The 14,470-nt window shown below is 42.8% G+C and overlaps 1 protein-coding gene and 1 pseudogene across 2 annotated transcripts in view; one reads left to right on the top strand and one right to left on the bottom strand.

Moving 5' to 3' along the window:
* Window positions 1-14,470, bottom strand: part of LOC147443347 (Exostosin family protein) — a 43,099-nt gene that overhangs the window by 14,502 nt on the left and 14,127 nt on the right. The gene's annotated exons all lie outside the window — the stretch shown is intronic.
* Window positions 10,549-11,958, top strand: LOC147443348 (uncharacterized; annotated as a pseudogene).

Here is a 14,470-nt window from a genome sequence, read left to right as displayed (position 1 = left end):
AGAAAGTTATCAGAAAAGCAGATGAGATGGGCCAACTTTCTTTCAATGTTCCATTTTCAGATTTTACATACTTCTGGAACGAAGAATACAGTTGCAGATGCTCTCTCCAAGCGTTCAAAGATCAATGCACTAACAACAATTTATCATGAGGAACTAGAATCTCTCAGCGAGATATATCCTCAAGATCCAGACTTCGCCACAATTTGGGCAGATCTTCAAGCTGGTCACTCAAGGCCACCTTATTCCATTAGGGATAATACACTCTATATGCATAGCTCAGCCCTTACGACAGAAGGTGATGGATGAAGCACATAATTCTCCTTATACTACTAGTGCCATCGAAAGGTATTTCTTTTGGCCAACACTCCAAGCGGACATTGAAAAACATGTACGTGAGTGTTTAGTCTGCCAAAAAGTAAAATATGACAGACATAAAGTTTATGGCAAGCTTCAGCCGCTCCCTATGCCTAGCACGCCATGGGAAAGTATTGCCATGGATTTTATTACGGATCTTCCTAGATCCAAGAATGGAAATGATGCAATCTGGACTATAGTAGACAGATTCAGTAAGCAAGCCCCTTTTCTTCCAGTAAAGAAGACGATCAAAGCTGATCACATGGCTAGAATATTTCTAGCTCAGATTTTTAAACACCATGGATTGCCAAAGACTATTGTTAGCGATAGAGATCCCCGCATGACTAGTCTATTTTGGCAGGCATTGTTCGAAAACTCGGGAACTAAGCTTGATTTTTCATCAGCTTAAGCCTTATCATCCTCAAACAGATGGTCAAAGCGAAATCGCTAATGCCACTGATTTAGATCTCCTCAAGTGCTATGTTTCGGAACGACAATCCGAATGGGAACAGTACTTACCAATAATTGAGTTTGCGTATAATAATACCATACATTCCTCAACTGGTAAAGCTCCCTTCGAAATTATTTATGGGAAGCCACTCTTACTTCCTATTATGGTAAACATCTTCGCCGCAGATGAATTTGTGCGCAATATTGATATTGCCCATCAACAAGTAAAGCAAGCGATTCTTTGTACTCAAGAGCAACAGAAGAGAAAGGCAGACAAGCACAGAAGGAATCTCAATCTTAAGAAAGGACAATATGTCCTGCTTCGGTTTGAGAAAGCTAGATTGAAAAAGCGGGTCGGCAAAGGAAAAGTTGTCAAACTTTCCCATAGATTTTACGGCCCTTTCAAAATTACAGATAAAGTCAATGACGTGACTTTCAGATTGGATTTGCCTTCTAACTGGCGCATCCATAATGCTTTTCATGTCAGTCTCCTCTGACCATATGTTGGACCTCCTCCAGTGGCGCCAGTACAAGAAGATCCTCCAGAAGTCGAAGAGACTGAGGAAATCCTTCAACCTGAACAGATAATACACCTCTCGAAGCGACAACTCAAGTCGGGGAGTCTACATCGAAAGTATTTAGTCAAGTTCAAGAATTACACTCCTTTAGATGCAAAGTCGATGACTGAGACCGATCTTAAGGACTACCCAGACATCCTGCACAGTTATGTTGACGCTCTACAGTTGAGGTCAACTGTTTAGTACCAAGAGGCATGTAACTAAGTCAGACTTTGTAAATAATTAATTTATTTACGAGAAAAAAAATATCTAATTAGTTGTGTGCACATCAGAATAGATTTAGCAGTTCTGGGGCCTCAGGTGCGCCCAAGTTTGGGCCAGTGCACCTCAAGGAGACCCTAGCAGAAAATACCCTGAAGCCCTAGCGATTGGGAAATCGGGTCTTCAATGAAGGGGTAGATAGTAGCCTCAGATTTCACGCTCAGAAAATCACGCGCACTAGTGCAAGCACAGGAATGAGATGGGGTCCTTAAGAGTATTAACCCTAAGGCTTGATTATTTTACGGCCTTAGGATAAGTTAGTTAAAAGTATTCTTAAATGATTTGCGCTGGACCAAATGGCCGGACAAGTGCGAACAGGTAATGCCAGAGCATTGCTTGCACAGCAATGCGCTAGGGAGCAGCTAATGTTTTCATTTGTTGCATCTATGTGTACAGTTGTGCACTTAATTGCACATTTCATTAACTAGCATAGGATTTTTAAAGTCAAAAGTTGAATGGTTTTTAAATTTTAGAGTAAGTGTGCCACTTGGCACACTTTCCCATGCAATCTCTCTCTCTCACTCCCTCTCTTCATGGTAGCGCCCCCTCTTCTGGGAGGCTATAAGAGAGCAACCCCTCCCCCTCTTGCCAGGTTGGCAGTGCACTACCCCCCCTAAGTTGAACGTCCTCTACGCAGTGAAGCTCTCCATTGAGGCTTGAGAGCAGCACCTTGTGGTGTATGTGGAGCCTCTGTGCACCCATCACCTAGAACAAGGCCTCTCATGGTCATAGGCAACTGTGGGAGAAGTTTCATCGCGTAAAGTAGTAGAAAACTCTTTTTCTTTCTACTAGCTGCTGCAAATTCTCTGTTTTCAGCCCCTAATCACCTGTATTAGGGTGAATTTCAGCAAAGCTTTAGTAGGAAACTATTCCTCTCTACCTACTATACACACACACACACAAAGTTTGGAGCGTTTCCGTCGCGAAAAGGACCTACGCGCTCAGGTAACAATTTCTGGTTATGTGCAGAAAATTACAGCAAGCGTGTGTGCGTGTGTTTTGCATGTTTCCTTCGTGGGTTAACTGCAGGAATGATTATGTCCGAAGAGACATAGTTAGCGGAAAATAGACTTTCGTTTTTGAGAGCTTTCGATGAGTTTTGTGGAAGATAGACTCTCATCTACGAGAGCTTCCCATAATCTCACAGAAGAGGAAAGATCCTCTTAGTAGTCAGGAGAGCAGTTCTTCCACTCTCTCAGTCAAAAGAAGAAGAAGGACAAGAAAGAATAGAGGACGGGCTTTCGCCCCGTTCCTGTGCTTGTAAAGAATTCTCCCTTACTGATAAAGATATTCTCTTTATGGGGGGGGACCAGCCCATCTTCTGGTCCCCAATGATGTGTCAAGCTTTCTCTCTTTCTCTCCAAAGTCTCTTGAGTATATAAATTGCATTTAACAATCAGTTTTCGCTTCCGTATTTTTGTGACAGTTCGTGACCACAGCACTCTACAAGTTGGAAAGCTCTCTCTTTCCCTAAAGAACTAAAAGGAACCTTGAGCAATAAAGATCACTAATCTTGAGAAAATACAACATTCATTCCGCTGCACCTTACATGACTCTAGTATCAAAAATCGAGGCATATGTTGACAAAGGAGCGGAGTAACTCCCCTCTTGTGCATACCCACTGCACCAGATCTCCGGCCAAGCTGAGTTCGGGGTCCCATTTGGAATAGACTATGCTAAACCAAAAGCTTCAAGGTAAAGATTCACAATCTGAGGAGTATCTGCTAGGTCCTCCTCCTCCATCCACTTCGCATCCAATGCAAGATAGTTCTTGAATTTAACCAAGAACCGCCTTCTCACTTTACCTTCATCTTTCTGTCCTTTTGTGCCAATATCTGTTCTGGAACAAGGATCTCCTCGTTTTCTTCCACTACGGTTTGCTCATCAGGCTCCCCGTCTTCAGACACATCACCTTTAAAAGGCTTCAAGAGACTCGCATGAAATGCATTGTGAATCCTCCAAGTATTCTGGCAGCTTCAATCCAAAGGAGGCATCATGTATCTTTTCGAAAAAATCTGGAAAGGTCCACACTATCTCATGCTAAGCTTTCAAAGAAGCCGCTCCTTTCCCTTTTCTTTCTCGAGCATGCCTTCTCAAAATGTAAGAGCACCCAATAGTTCTCCTTCAATTTCAAATCACGACAAAGTCAAGCTGCTGCCTTTTTCTGAGATTTCGCGAAAGCCTTCCGGACCAAGTCCCTCATGAACCGGTCATCTTCAGAGAAAAATCTTATCTTTCGTGCTAAGGAAGGGTGGAACCTTCGTAGCAAATTCAAGAATCTCAAATGGCACCTTCCCCATCAAAGAGCTAATCGTGTTTCTGTAGGCAAAGGTAAAAAACTTTCCCATGTAGTCTTCTGATCCAACAAAGAAGACTTCAACAAATCCAGTACCACTGAATTAGCAACCTCTGATTGCCCGTCAGTCTGCAGGTAGAACGATGACGAGAATTGCAACCACGTGCCTATGTTCTCCCAAATAGCCGTCCGAAACAAACTCATGAACCTGGGGTCCCTGTCGAAGACAATCGTCTCAAGCATGCCATGTAATCTGAAGACCTGGGCAATAAACAATTGTGCCCACGTTGTGTTCTCGGGAGATGAAATCCATTGCAATACTTTCCCAGGGGCGAGTGGGTATGGGTAAAGGCTGTAACAATCCCTGTGCTTTATGTCTGTCAAACTTGACCTTCTAGAATACCAAGCAACTGCACACAAACTCGTCCACATCCTTCTTGAGTCTCGGCCAAAAGAAGTATCTCTCTACCCCTTTCAAGGTGGTAGCAATGCCGCAGTGACCCATAAAAGAAAACAGCGACATTCGGTTAGAACCTTTTCCCTCAACGGCTGTGTAACGCACAACATGATTTTCTTCATCAAGTAGCCATCCCGAATGGAATAGTCCGCTACTATCTCCCCTTTCTGTATTCAATTGAATACATCTGCAAAATCTGTATCTGCGGCATACTTACCGACCATATTCTCGAAGTTTCTACGATGTATCGCGGAAATAGCCAGAACCAACGGCTTTCGGGACAAAGTATTTGCCACCAATTTCTTCTGTCCCTGCATGTGAACAATCCGGAAGTAAACTGTGACAAGATGTTTGCCCACCGCATCTGCTTTTTTCGATAGCTGCTTCTATGACAAGAAGTAGCGTAAACTCCCATTATCTGTGAAAACCGTAAAATCGGCTCCAAGTAGGTAACGTCGCCACTGAGTAAGAGCATGGATAGCCGCCAAAAGCTCTCTCTCACATATCTGTACTGTCAATTCCGGCCTTGAAAACAATCGGCTCTCATAGGCAATGACTTGGCCTTCTTGCATTAAGACCGTATCCAAACTACAACCAAAAGTATCACAACATACTTCAAACGACTTCTGCAAATCCGGCAAAGTCAAAAACTGGTCCTGTAATCAAATTCTATTTCAATTCCCGAAAGGCAGTCAGTTCTGTGGATCCCCACGAGAGAGAGACTCCTTTCTATGTCGTCAAGTGCAAAGGGGTAAACATCCTCTGCAAACTTTTTGATGAACCACCGGTAGTAAGCCAAAGAAGCTTTCAACTTCATGGACATTCTTCAAATCGGGCCAATCACGGATAATCTCTATCTTGGCCGGGTCCATCTGTACTTCTGCTGTTGAGACAATGTGTCCCAAACAGGCGTTTCTCTGGGCTCGGCTCACACGGTAAGGTGGCCAGTTCAGTGGTGCGATTCCAAGTATCAGATCAATGGTATGATCCTTAGGACGAGCTGGTGGCAACTTCCCTGGCAGACCTTCTGAAAAGCAATCGGCATGAATGTGGAGAAAAATCTTGGCGTTCTTTATTCATGCCAAAACATATTCGACCTTCATTCATCGTTCAATTCTTTCCAAAAAAAGTGAGTAAAGAAACTAAAGTTCATCAAGTACAATCTCTAAGCCCTTCATTTGTCAAAATCGCTTTCTCAGCTCGGTAGTCAACCACGGCGTTGTTCTTGTGGTACCAAGGGATTTCGAGGAGGACGTCACAATCTCCCAAAGAAATTACCTAGAAATCCTCGTGCCCTAAACACCCTTGTCATTGCAAACGAAGTTTGCCAATGATCGATGTAATGGCAACATCCTATCCGGTACCACTCGAACTACCCCCGCCTGTGGCCTCAGCCTGTCGAGTATAATCGAGCCGCCAATTCAAGAAGTTTGCCTTGGCTCTTTTAAAAGAGCTTCAAGATCTTTCCCTTTGCCCTATAAACGCCAAAGTTTGTCCTTTCATTCATTGGATTCGGTTCCAACACCACGCAATTTGGTACCAGTTCTGCTTTTATCTGCCTTTTCTGCCACGTCCCTCAGCTGCTTTCGAAAGTTCTGGCCTTTCTTCATGCTGTTCATTCAGTGCCTTGTTAGGGCACTTCGCGGAGATTTGCCCAGTTTCCCCACATTCAAAACAGTTTCCCTCTTTGATATAGTTGATCCTCTCTCGACGAGTCAGTTGTGGTCGTGCATCCTTTTCTTTCGTTTCTACTTTCATTTGTCGAAGTCTGTTCGGCCCTTTGCGCTTTCATTTGTCGAAGTCTGTTCGGCCCTTTGCGTCATGAGTTCATCTGTGGGGTAGATCAAACTGCTTTAATGAATGGCAAAACCCCGTTTCGCATGACTCATTGTCACGTGACACATCCAACCCTATGTGTTCGTGGACAAGCTACAGCATGATCAGGGTTCAGTTCAGCCAAGTCAGTCTAGAATAGGAAGTGATCTGGCACTTTTGTGAGTTTGTTCGCAGACCGTGCATGTCCAAACACTTAGATTAGATGCATATCCTCTGGTTGCACATAGCATGACCATCAGATTCCAGTCAAATCCCATCAGTAGCATTTTTACAGTGCATAGGCCTATTTTCCCTATTTTTAACATTTTTCACTTATTATTTTTAAGTGACTTTTGTTGGAAAGTAGGTAGGGCAATTTTGCTAAGATAATATATAAGCAAACCAGAGTTAGCACTTTCTGGCAGAAGAGGCAGCAGGAGCACCTTGCTCAACAGGCAACTTCTCAGCAGAACCCCCAAGAGGCCTAGCGTTTTTGCTCCAGATCAGCCAGTGTTTTTGCACTTGTAGATTCCCGACAACAGCAGAAGACAGATCAGCCCTAGCGTTAGCAGTTTGCACCAGCAGATCAGCAACGTTTTTGCATATCAAGACAAATCAGCCCTAGCGTTTTTGCATCAGCCTGACTCCTCAACGTTTTTGCAGATCTTCGCGACGGAATCATCCCTAGAACCAGCGTTTTCAGTTTTCAGCCTTTAGACACCGCAGATCAAGTCCCGAACCTCGCAGATCTCACCTTCCCGCAATAGTTCCTCGCCGCACGGTCAGTTTCCGCAAGCTTTACAGTTTCAGCCCGGAAAACGCAGATTTCAGCATCTGCGTTTTCAGCGCGTGGTCGTCACATCGTCGTCATCGACATCGTCACCGACATAGAGTCGGAATTCAGCAGATAGAAGATTTGCAGATTTCAGCCCTTACGTTTTCAGATGTCAGCCCGTCTCATCTGGTCCTCAATGTCAGGCCTGAAAATTGCAACCCTTCCCACCCTTCCTTTATCCCTAGCCCTGCATTTGCCTAGCAAAATTTTTGGAGACCTTCCCACTGAAGGCCACTTTGGCGGAGGAGCCCTTCACTAAGGAAGGGATGGCATTCTCTTGGCCTTCCCCGGGAAGGGCCACTTTTTAAAATGCCCTTCCAAGGTTAAATGGACACTGGAGCCTGGGAGTCCAAGTTTGATTTATAGCATAAGCCCAAAGGTAAGCAACTTTAATAAAATTGCGAAGGTCGAGACAACCTTGAGATTTGCATGCAGCTGCCAGCACACCTACTCCATTTACTTACTCTATTTGATTTTGCAATTGCGATTCGCAACTAGTGACTCGCGAGGGAAGTTGGAACCAATACAGTTGCGCACTTCGCGCGTTCAATTTTCAAAGTTCAAACTCCAGAGCACTGAGCAGTCGAGACTCAAGAGATTGCATGCGACTCGCGAGTCGCGAGGGCTGCATCAGCCTGCGCAACAACGATGATCAAAACTACTCGTCACCTAGTCCTAGAATACTGGCCGCATAGCCCTAGTCTCTCTATGTAGCCCTCATTGTGGAGGAGGATGTAGACACATTAAGCCAGCTACATATTGACGCCCAAAGCTCGTCATGGCATTCTACAATGTCGATGCAAGCGTCGTCTTTGCGCATGATCGTGCCATTGAGTTAGGAGTCGAAACTCGGAGTCAAGAAGTGTAAGGATGACACAGGGTGAAGGCTTCTTTCCTGAAGCCTCTTGATTGTAGCAAAAGAACATCTCAACAAAGCCTAAAGGTAATCTTATGCTTTTTCTCGTCGAATCGCTAAGTCCCTTCTTGTGTGTGCGTGCGCTTGCATCGTAGTTGAGATATGCGCATTGAATAGATGTATGCTATTGAAATTTGTAGTAATGGGTGGGTGCGTTCGTCAGTCATATGAGGACATCACCTGGCTCTAGTGCAAGCTGCACACTTACAAAGATCATACAAAGGCCTTTGTATCAGTTTCTTTGGCGGCCTTTCCGAACATGGACAACTATGGTACCTATAGAGAAGACTTTTAGAATCATAAATATATAGCTGGACTTTTCACAACCTTGAGTTGCAGATGATTCTATGAACCTAAGTTCCAATTTCGCATCGACATCACATATGTTTTGTTTTCTAGGAGATGGTAGGGATTTGTTTCTGCAAACTATCTGTCCTACACAAATCTCGCCATTTATTTTCTCAAATTTGCATTCAAGTATATGCATTGCAATTTGGAGGCTATGCTGTAGATGATGTCTAAGGTATTTAAGGACACTTTCTTCCTTCTTGTGAGTAGAGCAATCAACTGGTGTTAATTTCAATGGCAGCATGACATAGGTGCTCATATTGTTTTGGCTTGTGAAAAGGTTGGAGAAGGGATGTCTTTTGTTTGTTTTCAACAAGTTAGTCACTTCAAAGATTACCATTTATTAATTGCATCTCACAGTTTCAAAAGTAGCATGTGCATGTTTTGGTTTTTCGAAGTTTCGTATAGCTTAATGGAGGAGTGAGACTCCAGCGTATCATGCCTGCATTGAACTCCATGGTATAGTATGGTCTCTTGCATGATGACATATTACTTTATCTATAAAGCTGACATCACTTGCCTAAAGACCTCAGTTAATGCTGTGTACAACTGAGCAGACACAAAACCAGCTGAAAATCTGTGAAAAGTATATACTGGTCCATAACTGAGAAAAAATGAAAAAGGCAAAAAAAAAAAAAGAGAGAGAGAGAGAGAGAGAGATGCTAAACTTTTTGGACGAACTACTGATGTACCATTTTTGCCTTGCAGTTCTGATACAAAGAAATCTCATTTATGATGTTTTATTTGAGAGACTGGAATCCAGCTATATGTTTACTTGAGGAGCTATATTTTACTTGAGGACCAGAGTGCTTATTCCTTGCTTGGACCTTGGTATGTGAACTTACTTTTGAAGCGTATTGTGTTCATGCTATCTGTGCTCTTTTCTATATTATGAAAGTTAATTTTAAAACTTGCTTGCATCTTGAATGAGTAGCAATGACAGCTATGCATTATTAGTGTAGATTCATTTGAATATGGAAAGCGATAAGAAGCAGCAGCAAGTAGACCTTTCAAGCTTTTATAAAGCTGTGGAAGGAAAAAGCAAGAGAAAAGAGGAGTTTTTTCAAAAGCAAAAAGCTAGAGTCATAGAGGAGCTTTTTGGAGAAGGCCCAAAGATAGGACAAGTTGATAATGACGAAGCCCAAGAAGTGCAAGATACAACCAGCTCCGAACCAATTCCTAAAGCTAAAAAGCTAAGAAAATGGAGGCCAGCTTGGAAGTTCGAGCACAAATGGGCATATCCAGTGGTAGTTGAGGGACAGGTTAGAGTAAAGTGTGAGTGGTGTGTCTATTGCAAACAAAAAACCCCTTTTGCAAATAAAGGTTAATCTACACTCCAACTTCCTGCTCTAAATGAGCATAGTGCTTCAGATGAGCATAAGCTAGCTGCCTTGAAGTGGGCAAACAAGGAAAAGAGGGTATGCATTCCTCTTCCCGAGTATGTCACAACATTTGAAGACGAGGAGAAAATACGTGTGATCACAATAATGTGGCAAATTTACTTCGTCGTGAAGTGTGCTGGGCCTATGGAGCTCTTTGAGAAGCTTTGCCTTCATCAGATTGAGCAAGGGTTGCCAAATATGCCTCGCAATATAGATTATGGTACTTAATTAAATCAAACGGCTGGTATAAAATTCATACAAGCAATCAGGGACGTGCTTTGGAATGCTTTATGTGGAGAAATTCAAGCAAGCCCTTGGTCCTCACTCATGGTAGATGATAGTACAAATAGGGGGAAAGAGGGTCATCTCATTGTTTATGTCAGTTATTTGAAAAATGGGGGTAAAGGTGAAAACCAATCAAGAAGTGATTATACTCTTTTATGATGGTACAAAATAATGTTTTGAATTTGATTATCATGTTGAATTGGTTGCACGAGTATGTTCTTTTGGCTATTTTGTAGAAGTTGCAGAAATCGATGTGTGAAACGAGATCTATTCGAGGTGTCATGATATTGGGATTGTGATCGTATTACGACTCGGATTACGATCGTTGTTGCTATCCGGAGATTTTGAGAGTGCGATTGTGATTGAGAGTGTGATTGAGAGTGAGAGTGTAATTGTGATTGAGATTGTGCACAACATTGAGATTGAGATTGAGAGTGAGAGTGTGATTGAGATAGCTCGGGGGTGGTCGGGAGGTTATGAAACGAGCTATGCTCCTCTTGTAACTATTATTCATACAAATTCTTTATTTCATCTATTTACGATACGTACTTTGTATATTCCTTGTTCATCAATGTATTCCACTCTACCGTGTCGCGTCACAAGTGGTATCACATGTTACAGTGTCAAGCTTATAAAAACTGATGATGGTGGAGCAGAAGCTAAATATGATGCTCTTGTGAAATTGCTAAAAGAGATGGGGCTATCTATCCATAAACTTGTATCACTTGCGACTGACGGGTGTTCAGTTATGGTGGGTCAAAGACATGGACTCATTGCTAAAATGAGAGCAGATGTCTCCCATCTCCTCCTCGTGCATTGTCTCGCCCATCGTGAAAATCTCGCGGCAAGTCAAGCTGTTGACTCATTTCCAGAACTTGTGCATTTGGACAAGCTTTGTAGAAGTATCTACACTTGGCTTCATGCATCAGGAAAGAGGATGGACGATTTCAAGCTTATTGAGGGAGCATTAAATTTGCCGGAGTTAGCCATGCTACATATCCACTCTGTGAGGTGGCTTTCACATGGACATGTGATGGAACGCATGGTAAAAGTTATACCCGCTTTGCTTTTGGAGTTTGGAAAAGAGAAGCCAAGCCTCTATGATGAGCTTGTCCTCTATGCAAAACAGTTTTACATACATTTATTAGCAGACGTATGTTCAGAGTTGAATCTTTTAAGTTGTCAGTTTCAATCAAATCTTGTGGATATTGCTAACATATCAGGGTTTGCTGATGCGGCGTTACAAAACTTGAAGAAGAAATTCTTGAGAGACTCGGCTGATTGTGGAACAAAGTATTTGAAACAGTTTGTTCAGCAAACAAAAGGTGGCCAAATCACTTTTTCTGATGCAGGTGGAGATATGCATGTTCACATGTTAAGGTTTGACAAAATTGAGGGAAGCAGCAGAGGTGGATCTTTTGAGGATTGCATGCATCTAGGTAAAGAATTAGTCATAAAAGTCGTGGAGAATTTGACTACAAGGATGCAAGAAGACATGCCCATCTTCGAGGCTTGCAAGCTTTTTAGCCCAAAGCACTACCCAAGTGAAGAGTTGTTGCTTGAAGCTTGTAGCAAGCAATGGTTGTTGCAAGTTCTTCGCCAATATGAGAGAGTGTAGAGAAGTGTATGGGAGAACTGGACTCATTTACCACTGTTTTGTCTAGCAACTTTAAACATAAAAGCTTCCGTGATGCATGGGAAGTATGTAGAGATGACATTATCATGCATGACTCATTCCCCAACTTAATGAGACTTTGGGAGATTCTCTTAGTGGTTCCTGTGAGTACAGCTGCTGCAGAACAAGGGTTCTCTTGTCAAAACAACATTAAATCAGCCCATAGAACAAGTATGAACACGACAACGTTGGAAAACTATATGTTTATAGGCTTGAATGGGCCCAAAACCACTTCAAATGTGCCTTGGGATGATGTTCTCCTTATGGAGCAAGAAGAAAAGGAGATTCATAAATGTTGCAGCATAGAGGATCGCAATGTAACGTGTTGTGTTCTCTACTATTTCATGGACTTCTAGATAACGTGCAAGCTATGTAGCCTCTCATAGAGCTTTTGGGCTTTTTGTACATTGATTATGCTTGCTAGAATCCTTGACTAAAAAGCTTTTGTAATTTTGCAATTTTGTTGGTGAAATAGTACTGAACTTGATTATGTGAAATTGCATGGTCTGTTTTGATTTGTTAGTAGTGCAAAGAGTGTGGTACTTTTATTGAAACGTGTGAACTTTGAATTACTTTGCTGGTTCTTTGTGTAAACAAGATGGTACTTTTCAATCGGTATATGAAACGAGAATTGCATGTAAATTTTGAGTTTGAGCAAGTTGAATATTTAGCTTTTGGGTTTCTCTTTGCAAAATAGTACCAATACCCGTAACCCAACTACCATAGATGAAATGTATGGCTTTTCTTACAAGTGGACAGAAGAGGATTTCTAAGAGAAGGCGTCCAAGTTATACAATAAGTGGAATTTCTCCTGGTACACAATTCATTCCAAATTGAGCTTTGTTCAGTCTTGGTAAATGCCAGCTTACACAAAAGAAAGCTTTTCTATTTTGATTTGTTTACTTCTCTGTTTGTGTGTTACTCATGTGGTACTACCCTCAGATATAGTCTCATTTGCTGCATTTCCTTCTTGTCTCATATTTCTTGTCTGGCAGTCTCAAGCTTGAGAATGTTTATAATTGGCATGTAAGAATTGCTTCATATAATAACATGTATGATGAGCTTCTGGTTTGTTTGTTTGTGATAATTTGGCACTCCAATTAGGACATGTATGTGATATTGCACAAACTAGTTATACATTACATTTTTTAAATACAAAGTTTGGAAGGGTCATTGAATTTCTCCCATGCATGGGGAATGCCGGATTGTCTAATAGCCCTTCCTTTGGGAAGGGCACACATGAGAGTTCCCTTCTTGGGGAAGAGCAGGGGTACCCTGCAATTTTCAACCCTGGTCCTCATCGTCGTCGACATCGTCGGCAAGTCCAAGCATTGTAGAGATTTGTGCAATCATAAGTAGACCGCTCTCGCCATAGAGAGTGGAACCTTCGGAGGAGGGTTTTACAACGTCTCTGGTGTCCTTCTCTATCTCTCAGTCTCATACACTTCCATTCAGTGTCCATTCACTTTGTTTGTGTCCATTGCACTCTCTCATTAAGAATGGAAGGTTCTCCCTTCCATAAGAACAAAAGGAACCTTGAGCACAGTTCGGAGCACTCACCTTGAGCAAAGTTCAAACATTCATTCCACTGCACCTTACATTGGTATCAAAGCTTTGGCAGTGTTCTGTATCACTCAAGGAAAGAACCACAAGAACGTACACAAGAAAAAAATTTTGCTTGTTGAGGTCGCACGAACCCAAGTTCACTTGGGCGTGCCGATTCCTAATCGTGTTTTGAAGAGTGACAGGAATCCCAGGAAAGAAGGGCTTGTCCAGCCTCCCCTTGTGCCTCTTTTCACTCATTGAGAGCGGACCGTGCACTTAGCGGAGGGCCAATCGACGTGAGGTGGAAAAAAGCAACCTTGGTGTGAGCACAAGGCCGCCAAGGGGTGCACCCGCGGAAAAGAGCAAAACTCGGGTGAAGAGAAAATCCTTCTCTAACACAGATTGCAAGCAAAAGAAGAACCGCAAGAACCTCAAGAACTCAAGAACCCCAAGAACCAAGACCCGCAAGAACCCAAGTTCCTGTTAACTTAAGAATCCAAGACCACAAGAACCCACAAGAACGCAAGACTTCAATGGATGGTCATCACTCGAAGCGGAATGGATACTTCGCTTAGAGGTGATGAGCATGAGAGAGGCGACAAAGAATTTTCCCCACTAGGAGGCTTTTCTGACCCTTTCCCATCTACGCCAAGGATTGCACTAACTCCTATGGAGGCTTTCGACAAGAGGATGAAGGACAAGAAGTTAGAAAGCGAAGACAGAATCGCAGCCATAGAGCGTAAGTACCGAGAAAGAATGGCAACCATAGCGCGTGAGAGCGAGCAAGCACACTTGAAAGCCAAAGTAAGAAAAGCATAAAGAGAAGCAAGACAAGAGAAGGGCGACCAACACATGAAAGAGTTGTGGCGACTTTTTTCTCAAGTGCAGGCGTACTTTGCACAGAATCAGGAAAAGGGGCCTCTCTCACTCCCTTCTTCTCCCAAGCATGACACACATGTTTGCATGATGATGATTTGAATGACAATGATAAGCATGATGATTTGGATGATAATAATGAGCATGATGATTTGCATGATCAAGATGTGATTTCTCACAAGCATGATGAGTTGCATGAAGATGATATGGTTGTTCACAAGGATGATATGTTAGTTGATACTTTGTCTAGTGAAACTATCCTCATTGCAGATCCCATCAATCACGAAGAACCGATCTTGGCTCTCGAGCCTAGGTCCCAAGAACCCCCTCGGGAAGAACCGATCTTGGCTCTCGAGCCTAGATCCAAAGAACCCCCACAGGAAGTACTATGTGTTTG

The sequence above is a fragment of the Adiantum capillus-veneris genome, chromosome 14 (assembly GCF_014529385.1).
Source record: "Adiantum capillus-veneris isolate H3 chromosome 14, ASM1452938v2, whole genome shotgun sequence".
Lineage (NCBI taxonomy): Eukaryota > Viridiplantae > Streptophyta > Polypodiopsida > Polypodiales > Pteridaceae > Adiantum > Adiantum capillus-veneris.
Note: the sequence above shows the minus strand (reverse complement) of the source record. Positions and strands in the feature narration are given on the sequence as shown.